Source organism: Lolium perenne, chromosome 5, assembly GCF_019359855.2.
Source record: "Lolium perenne isolate Kyuss_39 chromosome 5, Kyuss_2.0, whole genome shotgun sequence".
In the NCBI taxonomy this organism is placed as follows: domain Eukaryota; kingdom Viridiplantae; phylum Streptophyta; class Magnoliopsida; order Poales; family Poaceae; genus Lolium; species Lolium perenne.
In genome coordinates, this window is record NC_067248.2 from 117,473,326 (window position 1) to 117,485,222 (window position 11,897).

Here is an 11,897-nt window from a genome sequence, read left to right on the forward strand (position 1 = left end):
GAAGAATGCAGGACAGACGAGCTTGAGCTTCGGAATCGAAACCCGTTGGTAAAATATTTGCTAACAATTTCAACACGACTGCTTTCGTAGCTCAGTTGGTTAGAGCACCCGTTTAGTAAGCGGGAGGTCTTGAGTTCAACTCTCAACGAAAGCATTTGGTAATTTTGTTTTTCTTATTTTTACCCTTATGAAAGGGCCCTGTGCTGCAATACAAGCCGAACCCAAATGTTATTTATTTTTGTCTACTCTCCATCTATAAAAGTATGTCTCAATTTTTATCTACCATCAACATATATCTAGACGTGTTTTAGTGACTGCACACATACAAATCTAAATAAAGTTTAGGAATCTTTTTATAGACGGAGAAATGTGAAAGATTGCCTAACATATAATATTTTTTCGCGAAAATGCAAAAGCATTGTGTTTCGATGCATTGATAGAAAAGAAGGTTATATGTACAAGTCCTTGAGAGGACACACCCCGCCATACAACTCGACCCAAGAAAGGGAACCTATCCTAGGGGAGCCGCGTCCGTCCATTGCCGCGCTTCAGAACAAATGTCGTTGAACAGGGATGTCACTGACGGACGTGCGTTGTCAAACACCGCAGCATTCCGGTGTTTCCATATCCATCACGCCGTGAGCATGATTATCGACGAGGTGCCTTTGCGCAGCTGGCGAGGGACGGTCCGCACCACCAGCGACCACCACTCCGCGAAGTCGCCCTCAACCGTTGGAGGACCTGAGGTGGATCGAATCCACGAGGGGACCTCATACCAGATTGTCGTGGAGAAGGAGCACCCAGTTAGTAGGTGCGATATAGTTTCCACCGACTGGTCAGAGAGCGGACACCTAGGCGCATGTGGTAAACCACAACGCGCCAGTCTCTCACCCATCCAACATCTGTCTAGGCAAGCCAGCCAAATGAAGAACTTCACCCGCGGCGACGCCCAAGATTTCCAATTCAACCTACAGGAACCTGAGATGATGGCCCCCTGGAAGAGGGTGTCATAATAGAAACGAGAGGTGTATTGGCCATCCGTCGTCCAGCGCTAAAGCAGCTGATCCTGGTCCGAAGACAGATGTATGTCTCTCAGCCTCCCCCATAGCTGCACGTACTGCCAAAGTGCGAGGGCGCTTGGCGCACCAGCAATGTCGGGGATCCAGGCGCAATCCTCGAGCGCTTCCCGTACCGTATGCGCCTTCCTGCGGCGTTTAGGTACTAGAGCGTACACCTCAGGCGCCATCTCCTTGATAGATCCGCCCTCCAGGCATTTGTCCTCCCAGAAGAGGGCGGATTCTCCATTGCCGACCACCATCGAGGTGGAGGCTGTGAAGACATCCTGACATATAATATCTCTACAACCATTAGAAATGTTGTTGAATTTCCCTTTGGAAAAACACACTCGTCACCAAATGTTTCTCAATTTTTTCCATGAAGGATTTACAATATTTTACTGAACTAGAGTACTATGTTTTCTACCATGTTATGTTTTAGTGAACTACAGAATTAGTGTAGCTGAATCTCAGTGTAATATCTCAGGTTTAGAGGCAACAAAATGAGAGAACACCAAAGTGTGCATTGCATTCACGCATAGAAAATCCGGGGAATTTTCGCGCTTTCAAATAAAACTTACCACAGTAACTGAAGTTTCACTTGACTTGCTGGAATTGAAGTAGATCATCAAATCAAGCGTTATAAACTTCACTGTGATCTTTGCTAAAACCTTGTTTTCGGTAGAGATGATTTGATCTATGGGCTAGATCAAATAGAAGTAGATTTACAACAAACAACACCTTAAGTAAGGATCCACTACAAGATCTTATAAAGGATCTCAACATGATAAATCTAACAACAACACATGAATAATTATTCAACTATAATTCTAAAAACACAATTAAATAAGAAACTATTCTTTACTTGTTTTTCCCAAGTCTTTTAACTAAATAAGTAATTCTTACCAGGAGTCACCTGGTATATCCTTTCAACTACAATACTTGAACCAAGTCAAGAACATTCATATTCATTCTTCATTAACTCTGGATCATTCCAACCTTGTTTCTCAACTCATTCCTATTAAGCCTCAGAGAAAGGAGATGATCATTTTATTATGTTTATACCATTCATTGAGTATAACCCTATGCTAAAGTTCAAACCCTATCCTAGTGAGATAAGTTATTGATGGTAAGTAATGCTAGAAGAAGTATAAGTCAAGTACTAAACCCTAATTGAATTAGTAAGGAACTATTCTTTAGTAATTATAGAGAGGCAAGTGTGGTGATCATTACACATTGGTAATGATCATAAACCCTACATATCCCAAGAACTCAAGCTACATGTGCACACTCAAGTATATGGACCAATACTTGATCTTGGAGAGAAGAACCATGTTTCATTAATGAATAATTATAAGGCCCATACTTTGATCATTACAATTGGGTGATGATCATAAACCCTAAGAATCTAAGTGAGTGTGTTGAGAGGAGTACTAAAAAAGAGAGATTAGTGAGGAATAAGTGGATCATGTCTAATGCATGATCTTACCTTATAAATTGAGTTGATAAGTTAAACTTATATATATGTGATCAATAGATCTCATCCATCACATGAAATGGTAAATATAGCAATAGTAGTTAATCCAGACCAATACTCATGCCTTGTGTAGTATTGATATTGTATTCAAACCTTGCTTATTCAAACACTTGAGACAAACCTAGTATTGCCTTGATACAATAATTCTACCTAAGTGAGGACGAACCCTAGCCAATTAAACATAACCAAGCTTATGCTCATACCTAATCCTATTTGTGTATCACATTGGTGATCATTACTAAAACCCTAAACCTCATTTGAGTTTCAATCCAAGTATCATTTTGGATCATAAGTAGAGCCCTGCCATGCCTCATGCCTATTTAACACTTCAAATAGTGAAGTATTCCCAAAACCATAAACCTTGTCATATAGAACCAATCTACATAAAATAATATGTCCTAACTTGTGTATCATGGATCCCAAGTATAAATCAACCTAGTTATACTTAAGCTTAAATGATATATAAGTGAGTAGAGTGAAACCAATATCCAATCCTACTTGATGTTCCAAATAATTGATTAGTTGACCAATAGGAATAATATGTTATAGTTTGGACCATCACCTTAGCAATTGAATTAACCAAGATAAGCTTGGGAATTATCCTAAGTAATTCAAGCCAGAATTTGCTAAGCAATATTAGTGAATATAGTGTTGATCCAACCACTCTTCTTGAACCCTTAGGAATAATTTTTCACATAAAATCATGATCCCATTTCCATCCTCATTTTCACCACTACTTTAAATACTAGCCATAATAAAATGCATGTGAACCATCAATATTGTTAAGCACCCTAGTAAAAATTTAGTAATAGGCTTACCATATACATGTTATCAAATTCCAAACCATTTAAATAAATTTGGTTTCTAAATAAAAGAGAATTGAGGTAAATACTTAAAACCATTTCTACTCTACTCAAATCTCACAAAATATAACCAAGATTGCAATACTTGTTTAAACAACAACATTATGCAGTGCGCATGATTATCAAATTGTATTGATATTCCAATAATTTAGAACCTGCAAAAATAAACAGAATTTAAATCACAAGAAAAAGAAAACAGAAAATTATAAAACAAAATTTGAAAACTGAAAAGAGAGGGAAAACTTACCTTGGCAGCCGAAGCAGGCCATCCCAGCCCACGTCGAGGCCCAGCAAAGGACCAAGAGCAACTCAGCCCGAAGCCAACCCAACAGTAGTCCAAGGCTTGGCCCAGCCCACCAAAGAAATGGTCCATACCGTTTCGGTAATAAAAAGAAGGCCAACACCTTCGTCTTCTTCCCCGGCGTCGACAACACAGAGGAGGAGCCGGCCACCTCACCGTGGAAGGATAGGGACGACCTGGACGCCGCAGACCATCCCAGAATCACACTCAATACTTCTCGCGTCCGAGCCTATCCCAAATGCGTCCCGATTCATGCCGTTTGCCGTGCCAACACCTCCGCCACATCTCGGCCATTGCCGCCGGTGGAATTACGAGATGGACCTCGTCGTGCCCTATAAATATGTCCAGCAGCACCGCCGTGCACTTCTTATTCTTCTCCGCCACTCCAATCTCTCCCAGATCCTCTCAATCTCTCAATCTCTTCCACTCACTACCGCCGGAGTTGAGCATGAAATCGACGGTGGAGGTCACCCCAGAGCTCAGGAGGTGGTCGAGGAGATGCGCCTCGACGTCTTCGTTCAACTGATCAAGCCGAGCATCCAGGGGAGGTCTGAGTGCGGCCAATTTCAAGATCTTCTACCGTAGTACATCGCCGGAATCGGCGAAGTTGAGGTCGATTCTGTCTCCAATCGACACCGGCGACTACCTGGGAAACACCAGGGTGAGCTTGCGCATCTCTGGAGCCTCTTACTGCCCTCTAGCATCAATCATAGCGCCCGGTTCGGGAGCTCGCCGGAGTCACCACCGCGGTAGAGCTCACCGGAGTTAGCTCCGGTGATCCCCTCGCCAAACCAAACCCACCATCATGTTCAGTAGCTCGAGGGGAGTCGGTAAAGCCTAGTAGTCCGTCTCGGGAGGCCGTAAATCGGCGGCGCCGTCGTGCGCTGACCATCGGCGGTTGATTGACCGGCAAGGCCGACGTGGCCATAGGTCCCACCTGCGGTCTTGACCAGTCCACACCTACGTGGCCACTGACCTGGCCTTGGCCCCGCAGGTCAGTGACTAGAGCTAGGAACAGCCACGGTACCAATCGTTTTTCTACTTTAATCCAAATTTCATAAATAACTGAAACTTTGACAAAATGTATAAAATTCAATTTTGCTCAGAAAAATATAAATAATATATCGAAATGCTCACAAAAATAAACTCTATTCAAATAAAATATAAAACAAAAATATGTGTCAAAATAAAAATTCACTTATTTTAACTTTATTAATTATGCCTTTTTCATTTATTTAAAACACAATTTGAATTCAATAATTAGTGAAGTTTCAAAATTCAAATGTAACTATTTAGTAACTGAGTAAAATGTTAAGATTAATTTTCTTTATCATAATTGCATTCACTTAAATATTAATGATAATTCATGAACCCTAATTTGCATATTACTATTTTGTATTTTGTTTAAATAGTAATAACTCAAGAAAATATTAAAATCCAATATTATTTTGGTAGCCCAACAATTGTTTACTTAAACATCTTTAGTTAACAAGTTAAGTACTTTAAACCTAATAACAATTATTAAACCCTGATTTCTAAATTAAACCTAAATAAGAGTTACCTTAATTATTATTTCTTGTGAAAATTTATAAAATGCTAAAACATTATTAATTTAGTATCAAAGTAATTAGTAACCACATCTTTATTGTCAATTATTATTTTAAGAGTTGTACCATAATTTAGAAACCCTAATTATAACATAAACATAAACCTTGATCTCATTATTTCATGTGATCACCCTAAATTTGTGCAACCCTAAAACCCTAGGGGTTTAGCCCATGTGATCATAGCCACTTCAACTTTACTAGTAGAACCTTGATAAGTAACCAATGAATGCATAATCATGATCCATCAACATAAAACCAATTCACATGAGCATGTCATTTCGTGTCTCTATTTTTGATTAAAACCTATATGATCCAATAATGCCACCTAGATATAAACCCTAGCTTGAGACCACATGTTAGCATCATTGATCACCATTCCTATATACAACACTATCAGAATCAACCTCAAACATCAAACCTTAGTAGAACCATAATGATCAATCCTAATACCAACCTTGTGTAGCTATTCACAACACATGCTCCTATCTCACCAAACCCTACTTACAAAATAATAAACCACTTAGCTTAGAAACCATTAGGGACTACTGGGTGAAGCAAATATGAAGCCATAGTAAACCCTAACTCATAGCAACACCTTGACCATAATTCTTTGATATGATACCCATAATCAACCATAGTAATAAACCTGCTAATACTTGCTACATGTAGACCAATTCTATTTAAGAACCCAACTAGTTCCTATTAGAGAACTAAATGAATCCAATAGTAAACCCTAGAAAGCCATAGCTCCTATGTATAGTAATTCTTATTCTTATTTAACCTGTTCTTCAAAAGTTATTCTTTTGAAGTACAACTATCAATCAAACCATAGAAACCCAAAGTTCTTATTTGAAATACTTATTAAATCTTAATCAACATGTTCTTCAAAAGTTATTCTTTTGAAGTATAATATAAGTAATCATGAACCATGTCCTGTAGAACTTAAAATTGACAACTGTTCTTTACATTTTATTCCACTACTATCCTTTGTGTGTATGCTTGTTATGTTGCATCATATTACTTGCTTATGATCTTAATATCACCAACCTTAATAAGAACCTTGTTTGAGAACCATCCTAAAAGTGCAACACACCCTAAAGAAATATTTACAACTTATCAATCCTAAATCATCGAGGTTAGGTTACGCGCGGGACGATTGCATCTCATACTATGCATTATAGCATCTTTGCCAGTTCTTTAAACATTGTCCTTACCGGACAATGATTGTATTTCAGAATTTGGAGTTCTCACGTATCGAAGCTTTTGCATGCATAATCTTGCAGTCAAGAAAGGCAAGTTCATCGCTTGCTCATGTCATTTGATTATTTTTATCAAACTATATGCAAGAACTATACTTATCACTCTTGCACTGAAAAGCAAAGTATTATTTTACAATTATGAATATGACTATGTGGTGGGCAATGGAACCATGGTATGTGTTTATGGTGGAGGTTCCATTGCAAGGGTACTATTCATCTAGGACTAAGTACCAATGCCGTCCAGTGATTCTAGCGCTGTACATATCGCGTTAACCATAAGATCTATAATGGCTCTGGGGAAGCCAGCTGTATCTTTTCCCTCCTGCACGCCAACGGACTGGTTAGAGCTGCGGGGTGTTGGAGGCACTGCCGTAGGTTGGGATGGCCTTTTAAATCCCCATCCGTGTGGATGACTGGCTCTACTATCTATGATGGATTGTCCAAAGTACACCGTGGGTAAAGCCGTATGATCGGGAAACGTCTACCGGGGGTGTACGGGTGGACAAAAGGGTGGGTTTGCAGGGTCGCGGAGAAGGCAGTGATTGGCTTGGATCTTACACCTGGCCCCACACCAAGGAAGTGTGGACGAGCATGCATCTCGGATAGGTATCAAGGATAAGGTCTCTTATGGGAAAGTAACGCACCTCTGCAGAGGATACTGAATTGTGACTGTCACTCCCTGTTCCGGGAAGGGAACTGCGAACGCGGCAGGAAAGGAACTCCATGAAGTTCTGGTCAACCTGTGAAGACTGACGGGCATAGTTTTTAGAATAAAATAAACCTTTTGAAGAAATGTTTATGAAAACTTGCATTGGCCTATGACTTTCTGGTCTATGGCTGTAGCTAGTGCATGATACACCTATTTCCTATTATGAACTTGCTGAGTACGCTCGTACTCATTCCCTCCCATTTGAACCCCCTTCTCAGATCAAGGCACCGAAGGAGAAACTACCGTGGAACTCGAAGACAAAGGAGTCAACTACAACAAGATGAAGAATCCAATCAAAGAAGTCAATGGAGTCAACTTCTGCATCAGCTATAATGGAAACCTAGACTAGTAATAGAAGGGAACCTTTCCCTAATCCTAGCACCCAAGTAGCTAGATTTCCATAGCAAGACAAGTAGCTCATAAGCTTGAGTTAGCAATAAGATAGACTACGAGTCGTTCTTGTGGAGCTTTATTTGCAGTTTTTACCTCACTGTAAAGTAGGAGGCTGTGTTGATCTTATGTAAACAGCTCGTGTGTACTTCTATAGACATGCCTTGGACTCACATATGTTTCTGTTGTACTACTCTGAGGGATGTAATATGAGTGGAACGGTGTTTCACTTGTGTTATGTCAACGACTTGTGTACTACACCATGCAGTGGTACGCTGGGTCACCGCACTCAGCTCCTTGACGTCGGGTATTTAATTGGAATCTCTACCATGTTATGTTTTAGTGAACTATGGAATTAGTGTAGCTGAATCTCAGCTCCTTGACGTCGGGTATTTAATCGGAGTCTCACATCCCTACGTCAAGCCCTCTTCTATGGGAAATGCTTGGGATCCGGCGACCGATCGCGTCGCACAGATCGGTCGTCCGGCTTCGCTCCCACGTCGCTTAATGGGCCTGCTTTTTTCGGTCCAACAATTGTTTCGCTGCAAAACACATGGAGTGAGATGATGAACTATTTGTTGTAAACAACGCGTAATTTTTGTAGGATTTGTTATTAACAACTATTGTAAAGAGATAACCTTTTTTATTTTTTTGTTGATGCTAATAACAAAGTGATTTTTTATTTTGTTGTAACCATTTGTGACGTCGGATAAAATAGTAGGTGATTATTGTTGTAATTCAATCTATAGCAAATTAAATGTCGCTTGACCACTTTGCATCATTTTGCAAACATATTGATTTTTTATTGTAATCGTTTGTGACTTTTTGTAAAAAAAGTTGGTGACTTTTGTTGTAATTCAATATGTAACAAATTAATGGTTTCTTCTATTTTTTTGTAAACATATGGATATTTGTTGCAATAGTTTCCGGTTTTTGTTAATAATAATGGCTACTTTTGTTGTAAATTGATCTCCAACAAAATAATTTGTTGGTTTAACCACTTTTATTGTGACATTACTTTTAAAAAATGTTGCGACTTTTTGTTGTAATAGTATATATTTTTTGTACGCGGAGAGATGATTTTTGTTGTAATACTCTTCACATTAGGAAGTACTACGGGTTGGTTTCCAGAAAAAGGAGGGTGACAAATGTAAAACTGCATTTAAACTATAATCTGAGAAATATAGTACTGCGAGTTGATTCTCCAGAAACCGGGGGCTATAATATAAACTTCCTAATGCGACTGATTCTGCCCGTCGGATCGCCATCGGACGGCGCGGAGGACGACCGATTTTTGGCCCCATATCCGCCGCCCGACGCGTAGTGTTCGCCCTCTTCTGTGCTGGCCTGTACCTCTGATGTATTCGGCCTTCATCTTCATTCCATCTTAACTATTAGTGGAAAAATATTGAAGCCATTGAGGTTTGTCTACCTATCTATTGTGAATGTTGGATCTGCAGTACTTCTCATTATCTCTATTTGAGCTGATATATTTGCATGTTGGGTGTTCTAAACATTTGCTGGTTTTTGAACTCATAAGTTGGGCAACTGAATCTTTCCTAATGCAGGCGTGTATGCCTTTCACCGAAATCTTCCCATATGCAATTGTATCAGCAATGCATCATGTTCATCTTTGCAACGTACTATACTCTTACTTCTCCAGTTTGCATTCTTATATGCAGTAGTAATGCCATAACTGTTCATCTCTCCCCAGCAGAGTGGAAGACGGGCAGCTCACTGGACTGCGCCAGCAGACGGCACTGGAAATATCAGCATCGACGCCGCTTACTTTTCCTAATCAGGATATGTTTAAGTTTTGAAATAATATATTAGTTGCTATGGCATCACTAGATTGTCTGGGTATGCCGTGCCATTCACCGGTAGAAAGTTCAGTTTTGTTGCCCATAAGTTTGCATAGCTAACTAGGCGTATTACCCATCTGGGATGGGAGCTCTCGTCCCACACTGAAATACTAGCAGACCATTTGTATTTCCATATATGCATAACAACACCAATTTTGTGTAGCATTAAAACTATTGACCATATGTATTTCCATATATGCAGAAGAACACCAATTATTTTTTTTGTAGTAGTGTTAAAATTATCTTCTTTCTTGGCCTTAGAATCACCCAACAGGGTAGACAACCTCGAAGCCCCACTATGCTTATGTGAAATAGATAAATTTCGAAGATAATTTCAACCGATAGATATGCAGTGGAAAAACAAATAGAAGTATGCGCACAAGCGGCACAAGACTTACATGGAAAACATCCTCAAGTTGAGAAGGAAAAAACTGCGGGTGTCGACCAACCGGTCCACACAAGGTTCATTATAAGCAACCTGAGTACAAAGTCTTTTCTAGATCATCTAGAGATTACAACACACTGGGCTCGTTCCCAATTGGTAATAACAACATCAACCACAAGAGACAAGATACAACATAGCATAGATATCAGAGCTTATATATGTCTCCTTCAGTAATCTGCAAACTGCTCTTAAACCGGAGATCCAATTAACACCGAATTTGGTAGACAAGCTGGCATATGAGTTCCCAATATACTGATCAAAAATCTACTCAATCGGACACCATTTGCCTTTCTAAACTGTTCGTCCCCCAAATCTTCTCTATGGTGAAACTCCAGCCGTCTGAACAAACTTAACCACTCTCAAATCTGATTCTCCACTGACCCAAATCTCAAATTATCTAACCAAATCGAAATACTCAAAGTAATGAACAAACCTACCGAGTTTGGATCCAATCGAAGAACGTTTGAGCCTCCAAACATCAGCTTAAAGATAGACCGGTCAGATCTTAGAATGTAGACAAAAATCACCTTTTTTTCTTTCTCTCTTCTTACTTGGTTGTGGTGTCCTAGTGTATTCTCTTACCCTCTCACAGAAGCAGACACTGATGCGAGGTGGCCTTCGGACACCTCCACCTCAAGACCGTCAAGTGCAGCCCCGCCTATCGTCGACGCTACACCATGGCCAAGGAGTCCCCCAAGTGGACCAACAACACAAATCCCCGCCATATATGTCAAGGTGAACTCTTTCCTCTCTATGGTCGACCTCAACACCAACTTGAATGGTATGCTACCTCATGCCTATCATCATTGTGTCTATAGGTGCCGACATCGACAAGGACCAAGAGAGAAGGAACTCCCATGGTGCAAGGAAGAGAAGAAGAAGGAAAGAAGAGAAGAAGGAAGAGGAAGAAGAGGCGGGAGGAAGAGGCCCAGCCTAGCCGGTCCAGGACCCGGTCGGACCGGACCCAGGACCGGACCACCCGGTCACAGGCCCGGTCTGACCGGATCCCAAACCGGATTTGACGGGAATGACTCACCAAACTGCCTAAGTTATCCACTTGCGTACCTTTTCGGTCCAAGTTGCCTTGTACCTCTATATAAGCACCTAGGTCATCCCCTTTACCCCCTTAGACAAGATTTAGGCTTAGACATGAAGTTGATCTTTGTCTCCCTAGGGTTTCATCCCCTTTGTATCAAGGCTACCCTTGTTGGATGTATGGATTTGTGAGTGTGAGATTCTAGTGCTACCCACTCTCTCTCCCACTCCTAGATTCATCTCCCTCACCAATCTCTCCGCTCGGAATTCTACCGCGTGTCTCTTCCGGGTTGATTCTATTGGCGTGGTCCATCGAGCCACGGGGTAAGTATCGATTGTATCGGGTTGGTGTGCGTGCGTGAGTTCATCGTGTTCTTCGTGTTCATCGTGTTCTTCGCGCTCTCCCTCTCTTCCCCCTTTGGATTTCGGGTCAACCGCAAGATCGGGCCACAAACGGGGTGTTAGATCTCATCATATGGTATCAGAGCCTTTGGTTTCCGCGGATTTGACCCCCCACCCACCCAATTTCATTTCTGAAAATTTTCCCCCAAAAATCCCCAAAAATAGCCCTAAATTGTCTTTTGACCGATCTGTGATTTGGTTGCGTTTTGAGTGGTTTTGGTCCATGGATTTGGTGTTGGAGTGATTGATCTACTATCTCCCCAACTTTTAGCCCCCAATTCCATCGTTTCCCTTTGTTTTGGTCGATTTGGTTTGGTTTCGCTCAAGAACAGGAGAGAGAAATTGCGCCCCGCGAAATCCGGTCAACCGGGCGCCAACCGGGCTGCAGACCGGACCACCCGGCGCTAGGGCCGGTCCAACCGGGCGCCAGAC

General features: G+C 41.0%; 1 non-coding gene across 1 annotated transcript; it reads left to right on the top strand.

Moving 5' to 3' along the window:
• The first annotated feature begins 80 nt into the window (after window positions 1-80).
• Window positions 81-154, top strand: TRNAT-AGU (transfer RNA threonine (anticodon AGU)). Its single transcript has one exon. It is a non-coding gene; the product is annotated as a tRNA-Thr (tRNA).
• Window positions 155-11,897: the final 11,743 nt, after the last annotated feature.